The following is a 16,016-nucleotide window of genomic DNA, read 5'->3' on the forward strand; positions in this document are numbered from 1 at the left end:
ATGAAAAAATTTTCAAACATTCTACAGTCCACCTCCAGAATTAGAAGTTCTGTAACTTTGGTGTTAAAGTCACATGACTACCTCCTTATTCAGGAGAACAAGTTTGTAGGGTCTGGCTACCTTACAATTCTGATGCTCGGAGAGTTTCATATACTGTACAGAAGGGGTAGGTTATTTTATCAGCTTTACCTCTGAGCAATTTGACTAAACTGAGCAAAACTTTCAAAGAAGAAAAAAGTATTTAAATCAAGTAAACCATCAATGTCAACAACCACGAATCAACAACCACTAATGCGAGAACCAGGGATTGAGGATTGCTGCTTTAAGGTAGAATGCACTTCAGGGACAGATATTCAGACTCTCAAACTTTTACAATTATTTTCTGATTTGCCACTTGTTGGGACTGGTTTTGAATCTCTTGGTACAAAAAAATTTTCACTGTCTTAGTTTTTCGAAAATCAAACATTTTCTTTTTCCCCATAGAGGTAACACAGGTGTGGCAGCCATTTTGAAATTCAAAAATCCATAAATCTTGGGTAATTTGTTTCTCTAGTACAAAAATTTACCCAGTGGGCCCGGATTTTTATTCTTGGTTTTGAAAGAGATTGGCCGAAAGATTCCTTGAGGAAAGTTTGAGCAAAAGTTTAAGTCTTTCATTTTCGAGGTGCATATTACGGTACCTTAAGTTATAAGTCTGCAAAATATCTGCTGGTATACTTTATCAGAAAATAAACAAAAATAATAACAGCTGAATATTGAACGGATAGATTGATTTGATTTATTTGTTTGATAAATATTGGCTGTAATAAGACTTGCCTGTTGTTCAACTGTATTAAGAAAGTTTACTAATTTTAAAAGTGAAGGGAGTGGTATGAGCCATTACCCCTCCTTAAGGCCATGAAATGTCAAATTTGCTGGTTCCTCGATCATTGCTCAAAAGTTGTGAGAGTGAATCATTTGCATGTTGAATTAAGGGTTCAATGTCTGACAATGTTTGTATTAAATCTTGTCTTCTTCCTGCACCTCTTGAAAGGATTATCTTGAAGTCTGGTGATGATTCAAAACTGTACACTTATCCACTATTGGAGATGCTCTCCCTTTCATCAAAACCATATGGTTGTTTACATAGCATCTAAGGACATCTCCTCCCAGACCACGTTGGTGTCAATGCCCTTTTCTCTGCAACATTTTTTCGGTAGACCAGAAAAGAGGAAGGGCAGTCACGGATTAACCTTGTTATGTCTGGCTTTACAATCAGGATTAAAATTGACAAGTTGCTGGTCCTTCAAATGATAATTAGGTAAGCAGAGTAGCACCAATCTAGAATTGAAATCACGGTTAACTTTCTCATGGGTGAGTGTGTACATCAGTGCTTTTGGATTCTTATCAACTGATACCATACCAGCCATGATTCTATTTCACTATTTGGTGAATTACATCCCTAAGTATACAGATATGAGTATTTCAATGAAGGTAGTTCGCGCCTCGAAAATGAAAGACCATAACTTTTTTCTCAAACTTTCCTAAACTAAACCTTCAACCATTCTCTTTCAAAGTCAAGAAAAACATTGGGGTCACCTTGCAAATTTTGCTACAAGAGAAACAAATTTCCCTATATTCACCGATTTTGAAATTCACAATGGCCACCATCAGTGTGTTATCTCTAAAAACAAAACTAGGCCAGTGAAAGCTTTATTTACTTCATAAAGCTTCAAAATGTGCCCTAACAAGTGGTAGGCCGGTGTGATATTGTAAAAGTTTAAGAGTCAGAATATCTGTCCCCGAGGTGCATTCTACTTTAAGGTAGTATGCACCTTGAAAGTGAAAGACTTACTCTTTTACACAAACTTTCTTCAATGAATCTTTTGACCATTCTCTTTCAAAATCAAGAATAAAAATCGGGGGTCACCGTTTGAATTTTGGTACTAGAGAAACAAAATCGTCATCTGTGTGTTAACTCTATGGACGAAAATAAAATTTTCGATTTTTAAAAAACTAAGACTGTTAAAGTTTTTTTTTCTCCAAGGGCTTTAAAATGAACCCCCCCACACGTGATAGATCAGAAAAGAATTGGAAAAGTTTGAGAGTCCAAATATCTGTCCCCAAGGCACAATTTCTACCATTAATTTAATAGATTTGAAGATGGTAATACTCTGGGACATCTCAATATGGTGAATGTTGCAGCGTTGAAGAAAAAATGAGACCAAAAAGAAAAGGGTGATCAGTGTGCACATGCCAATGTGGGATTCCAAAGGGTCTACACCCCAGCCACAAAATAACTTTGTATATTGTTCACCAGAGCTTTGACCCAGGAAATCTTATTGATAAATAGCAACTAAAAGTGTCATTGTAGTATTATAATTGAGGATCTTGTACCACAACCGAATTAAACTTTGAACTGTACCTCCTTACATTTACCAAACAAAATGAGGTAACGGGGCTTTGACCTAGGAAATCTCACATCGTATGAATGGCAAAATATTATTCCCACAATTCATCATGTAATATGGTACCATTGAAGTAAACTTTGTACAGCAATTATGTAAACAGAACAATATTGATGTGGATGTCATGAACTGTCTAGCTACATGATGGAATTTCAGTTAAGCCATCGGAAATAATGTATTGAGGATGTATGTGGGGATCATAGACACACATTTGACCGGTTTTTTTTGGTCAAGTCTCTATTGGATCAGGAAAATTGGCAACATGGTCATTTCTCTGAATTGTGGCTTTGCACATTGCTGAGAAATGGAGTTATAAAGGTAATATGCGACTTGAAAGTGAAAGACTTAAACTTTTGCTCAAACTTTCCTCGATGAAACTTCCGACGATTCTCTTACCAACGAAGGAATAAAAATCAAGGGTCACCATGCAAACTTTGGTACTAGAGAGACAAACTACGTAAGATTTCCTGATATTTGAATTTCAAAATGGCCGCCATCCCTGTGCTAAGTCAATGGGGAAAAATAAAATTCTCGATTTTCGAAAAAATAAGACAAGTAAAATCTTTTCTTTCATCAAGAGCGTTTAAAGAGCCCCCACAAGTTGTAGGTCAGAAGAGAATTGATAAAATTTGAAATGCAGAATCTCTGTCCCTGAGGTGCATTCTACCTAAATGAAACTAGCAATGCTAGTTTACTTTTTAACTAAAGAATTTTAATTAAGGTATAATTATAAATTGCATGTGGTGACAATGACACTTTCTTGAGGAACCAAATTTCATTTCTCTTGGCTAACCTATGTGAAAAGTCATAACAAGGGCTATACAACAATAGGAGAGGGCTTTCTGGAAAGTCTTAAAAGTAAACGGTATTTGCAAATTGCAAAAACAAATTCAATGTCTTCAACAGTGTATACTTTAGTTGGCAAAACACCAAGGCTTGTCATTGACTTGAACTTTACACAGGGTCTTGTAAGACTGTCTTTTAGACACACTGCTAATATTTGTTTAGCACATCCTGTGACATCATCGGCTGGCATGTCAGCAATCTGATTAAAATCTGATGTAGAGTACGGCGACGTCTGTACTGTGGCGGTATTCTCTTGCTGTCGCCTCGCCAGCAAGAGAAAACCACGCAAGTACAGAGACGTTGCCGTACTCTACATCTGATTTTAATCAGATTGGCATGTCAGCTGTCCCAGTTCTCACTGAGAATAGCTTAAGGGACAAAGGCTGTAATATTTTCACAGTTTTTTTGTATGCCCAACACACAGTCACTCAACAAACCCGAAAACAATATGTATCCTGTCTTTTTTTTATTTCTGCCTGAAGTACATTGCTGTCATGCAACAGGTAATGCTATTGTTAACAAATGAATTCTTAGTTTTGGAATCAACTCAGCTGTCTGCAATAACATTAGTCACTACACCAGTCTGCATTGCAGGACAAGTTGAACTTTTAAGACTTTATCATGATTAGAAAGTAGAGCTACGTGTAGAACTAGAAACGGCGTTTTTTCAAACAGAAAAATAAAACTAGTGCAAAATACATTACTTTTAAAAATATGTTATTGCTCAGGGGAGACACACAGAGATCTTTGGACATTTTGGTAAAGTTGAGTCGATCCTCAGTCATTTTCAAGAAGCTTTACTCATTTGCATTTCTGTGATGTAACCAAGTTTACTAAAGCTACCAACCTTTATTTTGCTGACAAATGAAATTTAAAAAATTCATGTTTCCAGTAGACATCACAACTTCCTCTGGGCAATCTTTCTGCTTAATTAACAAGTTCAAAGCTTTGATATTGCCTTTCTCTCGTTACCTTAAGGTAATTCCTTAGGATTTGAGGGCAGGCGATTACTAATCTTTTGTAGTGTGCCGTAAATGTATTGAAGCACTTGAAAGTCCTTTTAAGAGAAAGGATGCCGCTCATGATGAGAAGATTCTGATAAAACCCGAAACCTTCAATTGAAAACAAAGGCCGACTAAGAAGAGTGAAATCCTGCAAGTACGTCATGATGGACAATACGCTGTGGAGGGTTAACAAATGCTAACCTTCAGAATCTCGCCTTCTCGTAAACCTACGGTCTCCCTTTCATTTTTACTCTCTTTCCTTCCTTCAACGCGAGGACACTGCTTTGTTAAGATGACAACTGACATTTAATTGTGGGATTTTTGTAAAAGTGGTGAAGATTGGTCAGCTTGGTGAAATGGTTCGACCAGAGCACTAGCTGGATGAGACCCTGGTGTGAAACTCAAGTATATTTGCTCTCTTTGCAGTTTACTAGTTACACATCCTGTTTTAGGATTAAAGAGCCCAACACCCCAACCCCAACCCCTCTACAGAAATCCCCAGAAGACAGTATCGCATTAAGTACAGCAACTTGTCAAAATTTGCACCCCTTACATCTGACGAAAGCCAAGACACCTAGGTGAATCACAAAAACCATCTACATCTACACAGAAAAACGTTTTTCATAAAGACAACATTGTTCAGAATATTTATTCAGAGGTACATGCCTGGGGAACAAAACCATTCACAGATACGTCCTGCAGTAAAATAACTGATAAATGAACAATGAAGTGTACAGTGCTATTTTGCACGTACCGTACCGTGTAATCTGAAGGAACTCGCCCATGAAACGAATAGGGGGAAATTTCAATCCTTTTTTTTTTTTCTTTATTTTTTTTTCCCCCAGTAAAAGTATTAGCTCTTTAATCGGCCAATCACTTCACTTACTCACTGTGTTCCTCAATTGTACCGACAAGTGTGTAAACGATCACCGAGATTCATTATGATACCCCACAATAACGCCCTTGCAGACGGCTCAATGATAACAGTTATAATCCCACAGGAAGAGGTCTGCAGAGGGTGCTGTAAATAAATCTTTGTCAGTGGCACCGATAAAGGAAATTGGACAATGGTTGGCAGATATACAAAATACACTCTTTCATCTGCAGAGGAAGTGATGCTATAAATATGCGTGAGCAACAGGTGTCTTATGAAGTCGAGACTTCTGGTCAATGAAGTCTACTGTTTACTGACACCAATCAATAATTGTACCTGCCATTATCGGCTCCTATTGAATATTATTTTTTTCTCATTATTCTCCTACGGACATTTCAAAGGAGCCATTCATTACTGAAATTCTTCGGTACGCTGTAAACGTTTTTTGATGTGCTGGAGTGCTTGTCGGAGAACTTTGGTTTTAGTTTTTTTTTAATTTCTTTTTGGTTCCTTTGTTCACAAAAGTTGACCAGTGCGGACATGAAGTTTTAACATGGGTGGTCTGACAGATGGCAATTTCTCATTTCGCTTGTTGTGCTAAACCAAGTCTTTTGGAGTAAATGAGGCATACATGTATAGGTGCCAGAGACAAAAGTCTGAGCAAAGTGTGCCGAACTATTGTTCAATCTGAAGACAAGTTAAATGTCTTCAAACCTACAAACTTTATCCATAGATGCAGAATCTTGCAGTCTTGTAGACATTTTGCAAGGGGTCTGAGATGAATCACATGTATGCTGACTAAACTGCAACTACTACAAAACATTATGGTCGTATCAGTCATGGTCAAGGAAATGTGATGTACCGGTAGTTAAAAGTGCTGATCACAATAACGTCTACATGAAACTTCTGACGATATTTTCCGATCTCTGAAGCCAACCAACTTCTGAATTTTTTTGTTCTCGTTGCAAATATTGGCCGGCAAGTCAGAAAAGTTGAATTTCAGCCAACCTCTACAATATAGCACGGTCTACCATGAAAAGTCATTGACAGCTAGGCAACACAAAGGAACTGACAACGCATGTCACATTGATAATGAGATAATGGCATTGATAATGACACCCTACAAGACAGTTATTTTCATGTACCCGCTCTGTGTAGAGAGGCAAAGTTCGACTGAATTTTGGCCATCAAGATTTATGATGGCTACTTTTCAACTAAAAAGATTAATACCTCCTTCCACTGTCAAAGGCAATCAGCAGTAGTGAATGCCCCCACATACTGTTACACGTAAACTGATCTCTGGGTTAAAAAGGTTACTTAAAGTCTCTATGGAAATTTGAAATGCCTTGAGAACAACATGGGCATGTGCACATCTGAAAGGACATTGATATCATAGATGGTAAAAAATCCTTCTTTCTAATGTAGACTGATCAAATCAAGGTAACGCCATTGTACCCTATGTGGCTCCAGCAACAAGTCAGAGCAACCGCAGTCACTGTGGTATAAACTAGCACACTATAACTTATAATGGACTGGTTTTGCACTCTGATGGGTCCTGATCAAATCAGAATGGGACAATAGTACAGGAAGTATAGCGGCTAGACAAAGTGCAACACCAATAACATCTTCTCACGTCTGATAACCTCATCTTGATGTCTTAATTTAAATTGATTTACTTTCTAGGTTGGGGTCAAATAAATAAAAGGATGCCAAAAGCCTGCCGGCAGCACAATGGATTTCCTGTACCCGGAATTGTTTAAAGCAGTCATAATGTCTAGGGAGGAAGTCTTAATTGGCAGCCAATTAAAATTTGGATAGACTGGATTCTTCGGGGACAAGTACCTAAACACAGACTTTGTGCCAAGACCTTTTCTCTCCAGAGTACATTACCAGGTCGCTGAATTTAAATATTCTAGTATTTCACCCCCCTACCACTGACCATGCCAGTACTTGACTTTCAGAGTGTATGGCGATCATATGCCATATGCGATGTGATTGATGTTTGCCCTCCATTGTAGGTGGAAGATAGGGTGTATAGGGCTTCAGGCCAAATAGCCTGTAGGGGAACTACAGTCACTGCGTATGGACCCTGGTGGAGCCCAGTGTCCAGTATCTGGAACTGTCAGGAATATTACCTGTACTTGTGTGGGGTTTTTGGTACTTTAACACTGTCTCTATTGTAATACAATGGTACAATCTCCTGCCATGTACAAGTTGACTCGTTTACTTATGTATTGTAACACATTCAACAATGTCAGGGCTATGCATTTCACATTCAGTGAAACTGTATACATCAGGCAACTATACACTGAGTCAAGAAGTATCTCTTGTGTATTACTTGAATATGATTTAGAAGACAAAAAAATTACTCTGCGTGCATGTAGAATTTGAATAGAAAGACATGTAGGTGCTAGGTGTGATTTGCCTTGGAGATCTAGAGAATAATTCATTCACAAAAGGAAATCTCAAATAAAAGAAGTGGCATTCTAATAAACAAGCTGCTAGGGTAAATTTTACATATATTATCTGTTCACAGACAAAATGGTTTAATGAGTGAATGAGTTATGAAACAACTGACTGACAGATGCCATGGATTGCATCAAATTGTACCCTATAGCTGTATACATGTATGTCAGGATTGTTCGGCTGTTGACTACCCTGTAGAGGTAGCACGGCAGCATGGCCCACAGCCAAACACTTCTGACGTGCATGTTAGGGCCATGTTCCCTCCATCACGATGATGATGGTGGTGGTGCCTTGATCACGACACAGAAGACTGCAAAGAACATGCATGTTCATACCCAGTCCTTTGTGGCGGGACCATGCTTCACACCACATGCTTACCCCGTGACTTCATTGATAGCTACCGTTTGCCTTTTTACAAAACAAAAGGAAGTTGATGCTAAGCAGACTAGCGATGACAGGAGCTGTTAATGGCTAAACGCAGACGTGGTTTGCATGGTGATGACAAATAGAATTAGGGCTCTTAGTGACAGAGAAAACTTTAAGTTACCTTTTCACTATAGCTGTCGGATGTACCATGTTGCAAATCGATTGAGAAGTGTTGTGGTAATTCAGTGGTGCATGAAAAAAAGACTGACGCACCGTCTTAAGGAATCTCAAGCATCATATTGTCAAAGCAATCTGGATTAGGATGCTGGCCTGTAAGGGGAGAACCATTTGATTTCTGGGGGGGTATGGAGGAAGAGGGTATGGGAGCAAATTTTTTTTTCCTGTCAGAGTGACAGCAATTTTTTTTTTCTACTGTCAGACCTGCATCAATTTTTTTTTCCAAATGGAGTAGCAGTGCAAATTTTTTTTTATTGGTCATCAAGTTTGTAATGTGTTGTATATAAGGGAGCCGTCATTATTGACGGCCTGAAACTCCGAAATTTCGAGTGACCCTCCCCCCTTCACCAACCATGATGAATTTAAGTAACCTCCCTCTCTAACTCTGAAATTTTGACCATTCCCCACTTAGAAAAGTTAAATACCAATACATGTAATTACAGCAACAGTAAAGACCTTTCAAATCTTGATGTACCCTGCTAGACTATCATCAGTTATCTCATGATGGTTCAAAAAAGGTGAACACATCAAAATGAAATTCAAAGTCACAATAAAATAAAAATATAAAAGATCACACAGTATCTAACCATATAGTATATTGTTTAATTTGGATGGATATTATGACAGGGTTTTCACTAGGATATCTGACGGGCAGAATTTGAAAGTACAGGGGGAGAAAATGAGAGAGGCTTAGGGGAATGTCACAGGGGCTTTCCCCTATCTTACATGGAATTTTTTAAGATATTGATGTGTGCAATGGTGCAGTCTGGTGCAATCTGAGAGTTTTTTTAATTTGTTTACTAATGAAACTATTAGAATACCCCAAGGGGAGAGAGCACGAGAGGGGGTTCCCCCTCTCGTATTGGAAATTTTGAGAATTGATGTGTTTAATGGTGCAATCTGAGGAGTTTCAGTTTATTTTGCACTCGGTAAAACTGTTTGAAAATGACATTGAACACTGATATTTTTTACATTTTTTGCATGATCAGTTTTTGAGTCACAATATTCAACAACCAAACAATGACAATACAATTTGTGAAAAACAGTTCTGTTTGCCAGAGACTGAAGACAAATGAATATACAGGAACGGAAAATCTGTGACCTTCTTGTGTCATTTCTCCAGCTGCCAGCTTCTAATGAAAAGCCTGAATATGGTATGTTTGCGATCCGGTGTTTGTGGTCAGAAAAACAAGGCTCACACATTGTATTTCATCATATTTGTTGTTCCTCAATTTTTATTGTCAAGGTACATCTTTCTAACAAATTCATATTGAGAAAATAATATTGGTTTTAACACTAGTTTATTGACTCCTGTCTTGTGTTTTAAATTTTCACAATTTACAGAAGTCAAATAGTCCCCTTTAGATAGTGCCTATGCTATTGAGATATGGCAACAGAAATCCTGAAATATGATTTCTTGGGTCAGAAAATGGAAGGAAAACATTGAGTGTACTGAGGTGTAAAGTAGACCCATGTAGTGCATGCTTATATCATAAGTGCTGGGAAAAGAAACATAAGAATTGCTTGTGGTAAAACATTTGTGCCGCCTATGGCGGCGCGCCGGCAAAGAATACATGAGAATAAGGTTTCCAAATTTTGCTTATTTCTGGTGCATTGTGACAATTTTTTTTTCTCTTCTGTCTGTTATGACAATTTTTTTTTTCTCAGGCCATGACAGGATCAATTTTTTTTTTCTTCTCTCTCACCTGGTGACAAATTTTTTTTTCTCAAAATCCTCCATACCCCCCCCCCCCAGAAATCAAATGGTTCTCCCCTAAACTATACATGAAGCTTTGTTTGGGCCAGTTGCATCAGGACTAAATGTAACCATAAGAATCTTAACGACTGACAAAAAAAAAAGACAGACTAAATTTTTGAATGAAGAAATCAATAAAAGTAATGAGTGTCAAGCTCAGGAATGTGAGTGGAAACTTTGACAGACAGTATATAGACAGCAAGTGTGGATGCGACAGTCTTCGTTAAATTTGATCTCTAACTTCTAAGCGATATAGCGGGGGGGGGGGGGGGGCACCTGTGATTGCTGTGAAGAACAAGTCTGAAATTTCAACTACTGTTTCTCCAAATGACAGTCGGCAACTGATTGGCACTGATTGTAAAATGTTAACTTGAGAGCCGACACGCTCCCCACCAGAGATAATGAAATATTCAGAAGCCTATGCGCAATATCGGCAGACTGAAAATGCCAATCTACTTTGTTTCACTACATGTAGCCATGATCCTTGGTGTGCTGTCACTTTGCGCATTGAAATTGCATCTTTCCAGTTGGTTCCCTTCCAGAGGTGAAGCAACTGAGAACTTCACTGGGGCCTTTGCGGTCAAATTCAAATGTCTCGCAATCGGGAATTTTCACCATTCATTCTCGGTTCTCTTTCAAACGGAGGAACTTCAAATTGTGTCAAACTGACCTCTGATGTCACCGTTGCTAAGCGATGCAAATTTACATGCAACTGTTGGTGACCCACTTCTACCAAATTTTTTATTATTTAAATAAAGAAAGCCATTCCCACGACAATCCCACACTTAAACCATTTCATGGACGGCCACTCCCGCACTGAATGGCTTTAAACAAGCACGAAATTTTGCAAGGTTGTATCACATATCAGCTCCCCTGATACCATTTCAGCAAGACAGTTGAAACTTTTATTACAGTAATATTATCCGCCTCCACTTCCATCCAACTATGCGTAGAATATTTAGAAAATTCGTCTCACAGTTTAAATTTAAAGCATGTACAAGCACGGTTTATCTATCGTATTGGCAGCAACATCTGATTGCGTGCGTTTTAAAAGATACACGAATCGGTGTACTTTCCTGGAATGGACTAAGCATGGCAGAAATGTGTAAGAGAACTAGCATATGACTGATATTTCAAAACTGAAATATTGCTTGAGGGGGAGAACAAAAATATTTAATATATATTACCAGTATTTATGTAATATGTAATGCAATACATCCATACAGTTTGACACATATGTGACTGTATTGATGGCTGTGGGTCCATAGCTGTGATGATGGATTTTTGAAGTGTTTTCTGTCTTTTATGAGCTGATTTTGACTAGACACGGTATATTTCATAGATGAGTGACCGAATGCAGTCCCCTATAGTTGCACAAGATTTTTCAACCAAGTCAGATCAAATTTACAGTCTGCAAAAACTCATCCATACCCTATTATTTGGGAATTACCACGATCAAACATCCAATCAAAATTCACCTGAGTACTACTGTTTTCCCAGTTTTTTCCAACATTTTTTTTATCCAAATAACTGCCAAACACAGTTTGGTACAGCACATCACTTCAGTCACCTCAGCGGTGACCTTTTCACTTTTAATCGCATGACAAAAGCAGACTGAACGGTTCCGGCTGTCTCAGCTCCATGAATGCACTGCAACGCTGAATATTTCCGACATCGTCACTGTTTTTTCTGCTTCGCAACTTTCAAGAAAAGGATGGCAGCCATATGAGGATGGCATACTGTACAGTGGTTAATAAGACCCATTGTGAGGTCAGTCTGCCTTTGTCACATGATAAAAGTTTTTAAAAGGTCACCACTCCATTGACTGTAGTGACTGATCAGCACCGCACCTCATCAAGCAGTTTAAATGATAGTAAAAACATAGTTTTCGCATAGTCATGTTGGGAAAGGTACAATAAACAGCAGTATTTACTGTAGCTGACAGTTGTCCAGATTTTGGTCTTGGTGAGTCCCTAATAACAAGGTTATTGATGAGTTTTGGCATACTTTAAATTGGATGCAAACTGGTTGAAAAATAGTTTGCACTATCAGCTTGCACATGGATTTGGTTGCTCATCTATGGAATGTTCCATAGCTTTGACGGTGGGGTGTAAGAGACAAGAACCATCAGAAAAACACCCCATTACAACTAAATGTATCAACACTAGCTACATGTACATTGACAGACATCTTTCTCACATTATCTTTGCACTTGAATAAACATTGTGTATTTAAGGCAATTTAATTTATAGATCCAGTGGGATTCATGGTAAACTATGCACAGCTCAGCTCACGCACAGCTATTTGTCTTCTTGAAATCATGATTCTATTGATACTGGTAATACTTCAAGATCCACGTATCAGTAAGTCTGTACATATACTTTTTCAAAGAACAATTCCCACGGTACTTGGTTAGTTTAGACTGGATTTATAAGCCATAAACTTACGATGGGTCACATGTTACACAGTGTCTGTAAAGTGCTACTTTCCAGTTTTTGCAGTAGATTAAGCTGTTCCATCAACTTCCTCCTTGGAAATCATGTGCTTTCAGTGCCAAAACATTTTGATTTTCAATCAATCACTTCTTTCCTGCTCTTACCAATCCCACAGCATCAGAAATCCAACGGGGCAAGAAAGTCATTTTCAGGCGGTGTCTAAAACCTGGACCAGACTTGACTTGTAGACCGGACCGTTATCAAATATCAAAAACGCATTCCAAAAAAAGAAATTTGAAAAAATCTTTTACAAAAAACAGTCATGCGTCAGCTTCTGGCATATTTCTAGAAACCTCCAGTCACATTTGAAAAAACTAAATCATCAGTCTTCGTAATTGCTTGTATTCACACCGGTAGAATTTCTCCTGATTTCATATTGATGTATTCTTGCCTATGTTAATACACCTAAATTATGCCTCCGGTGATTTTCTACTCTTAAACAGAACAGTATTTCAGACACATCAACTAAATGGGTGGCTGCGGCATACTTAAACCTTTGATGTCATAATATCAATTCCAATACGTCATACTTTCCATAGAGCAGAGTACACTTGCCCTTTTACAAGATACTGTCACGTTTTATACCCTGCCATAGTGACCCTTTACGGATGTAGTGAGTTACGCATGTGTACGTACGTCATCATTGACAATTGTCCCAATGCTTTAATATGATAAAAAGCTTTCTGAATAAAACCTGATCGTGACAATTTGATCAGATTGTTACGAAATAGCTTTAGGGGTTTCCTGAACTTTTTTTTCTGCTTGTATTTCCTGATAATATAATATAGTCACACCACATTACTGAAAATAATACTGTTGGACTCTCGAACATGCACATTGACAGCAGAACAAATTTATTATAATGAATGATGCACTGTCACCAGAGTTGTCTTTCGCTTTTAAGATATCTGGAACTCTTTGAGTCAATTTCCGACTTTCTTGAAATTTCCTTTGGTTGCCATCATATACCGAAATACAACATAAAATTTATTTGAATTATTATAGGAAACATTCTTGCATCAGGCGGATTTAAAAATTGTCTTTAGAGAGGGAAAGGTGTTTGTAGTGGTATGTCCACGCAAGAAGGCAGTCTCCACCCGGTGTCATTCAATCATCTGGAACATATCGATTTCTTGCTTTCTTTTCTTATGCTGATCGACTCTGTCACTATTTCAAGACTTTGACTCAGATAGAATGGAAACTATATGTAATCAGCTGCTTTGCATCGTATTAAATATTCGCCAATATTTTTTTAAACAAAATTCATGCCAAATGGTATTTCAATGGTGACGTATTTAATTCTAAATATATAACTCTTAAATGTCAAAAGGCTGCTTTTTGCATAAGAGTTCTGAAAAAATATTAGGCCCCCCATAATTGTAGGTTTCTTTCTCATTAAAACAGGAGCATTTACAAGCAGTGGTAATTCTGACATACTGCAAGTTGATGGCGATACCTTCACTGTTCAGAACTGTGGCACGTACATGTGAGGCTACAGATATAACATTTTATATTTACGACACAAAATTTCAATCATTGAAAGAATCTCTGGAGATTGAGACACCGCATAAAAAAGTGACACTAGACATTTCAAAGACAGAAGCACAGACTCTAGCTGTTCCAGTGTCAAAGCTGGCACCTATAGGGCAATAGTAACACACACACGGCTGGATTATTCAATTTGGCTAAAAATAGCCTTAGAAGATGTGGACTTTCAATAGGACACTGTACAAATTGTGCATATTGTTCAGTCAGTGGATTAATTAGGAAATAATCTATACTTAGGACAAGAGCTATATTCGTTTCAACATGTCTAGAACCACAGCTTTCAATAAGGAACCGTTTCTCCCTTTCATACAATGCATTCAGGAGACCTTTTCAAAGCATTTTCTGTGAGTTTTTTCTGTAAGAACTGTATTTCAATAAATAAGTTGTGCCTATTTAAGTAATCTGGACAAATACTTGGGTAACATTTACTTCAAAACGTTCAGATGAGCTGGTACCATTCTCTACACCTTGTATAATCACTGTTCTAGGCTGTGACATCTAACTTTAATTAGCCATCTTCACAACCTACAAGGTGGCCAATTTACAGCTAGAGTTAGACTTGGTTCAAGTCTGTGATTTGTGAATGTTTGAGTGGAGTGAACGCAATGATTTGTATTCTGCTTTCATGTGAAACGCGCGCGTGAGTGGACGCGATGAGGGTGAACGCGATGAGTGGAGTGAACGCTATGCAGCGGAGTTTCACCCGGAATCATAGACTTGGCTTTCTTGCACGATCTGCGTTGCTATAAATTATTCATGAGATGACGTTTTCTTTACTCATATATTATTCATAAGATGACATCACTAAATTTTACACATTGGGAGGAGTTACCAATTGACCCAAACTAGACGTGCATAAAACTCACATGGCGTTATTGACAAAATGTCGAGTGCGATCACTCCCACAAAAGTCAGCACGACCTCTGTTGTATCACCGAAAACGCGTGAAAATATCTGTGTTGTTTGTGGGGCCCATGTTGCAAAATGCGAAAATCGTCGCCGGTTATTCAAGGATGGAAAAGGACACCGTCCTTACAGTTGTAGCCTGTTCTCTTACGTGCCCAAAGCGATGAAAATCAAAACAATGTGGGGCGACTTCGTATGTCAGTGATTTTCCGCTGCCGGTTGGTGCGCAGACGAACACATCTTTTCCCTCAATGTAACTCTCAACAAGCTTTCTTTGGTAATCTCGCATGATTAGCGATGGTCGACCGATCAGTTGTAAAACGCAATTGATGTACGAACTTGATGTCATTATTCGCCCAGATATAAAACGTACTCGCAGAGCATGCGTTCTTCTTATTGGCCAGAATAACGGCGGGGCTGTCAATCATTTTGTATTTGCTCTACGTCACTGTGTACACAGTCCGTCTCACCGCCTGTACTTGCAAGAAGTCCAAGTCGGTGAATCCGGCACAAACTAACTCACTACTGCGCAGACTCAAACTCGACGCATTCAATAGCTGGGAAAACCTGGCGTGAGCTGCCAAATTCCGGATAGGTTTGTACGAAATAGGAGAGACACAAGAGAAACTATTATAAATGATTTTATTTTTTTTTAATTCACCGACTTGAACCAAGTCTAAGCTAGAGTGAACAATTTATTTGTCAATTTCCAGGCTCTAACTGGTCATTTGTTGACTTTGCAGTGTTTGCAGAGTTACAGAATGATCGACTAAATACCAGAAAGTATTGCCTCAACCTGACCGGTTTACTGTGGTCATGGGCCATGCATAATTAAGGCATGTGCATGACAAAATGGAACCCATTGCGTTAACCTGTTCACCCCAAAGTCCCTGTAAACAGGTCCACACTTACCATTGATAACGATGGGTTTGGAACAAACCATGGTGGTGAAAGGGTTAAAAGGGGCAGTCCCATGGTTCTCCCATAGGTTTTTGTTGATAGTGAATATTGACATGGTGTAAGTGGTTTGTTTTCCATTGAAATTTTTGACAGGTTGGTCAATTTGCTTTT

General features: G+C 38.4%; 1 protein-coding gene across 4 annotated transcripts in view; it reads right to left on the reverse strand.

The window, feature by feature from the left end:
- Positions 1–16,016, reverse strand: part of LOC139149726 (leucine-rich repeat-containing protein 57-like) — a 32,174-nt gene that overhangs the window by 3,706 nt on the left and 12,452 nt on the right. The window lies entirely within an intron of this gene.

Source organism: Ptychodera flava, chromosome 14 (genome assembly GCF_041260155.1).
Source record: "Ptychodera flava strain L36383 chromosome 14, AS_Pfla_20210202, whole genome shotgun sequence".
NCBI lineage: Eukaryota > Metazoa > Hemichordata > Enteropneusta > Ptychoderidae > Ptychodera > Ptychodera flava.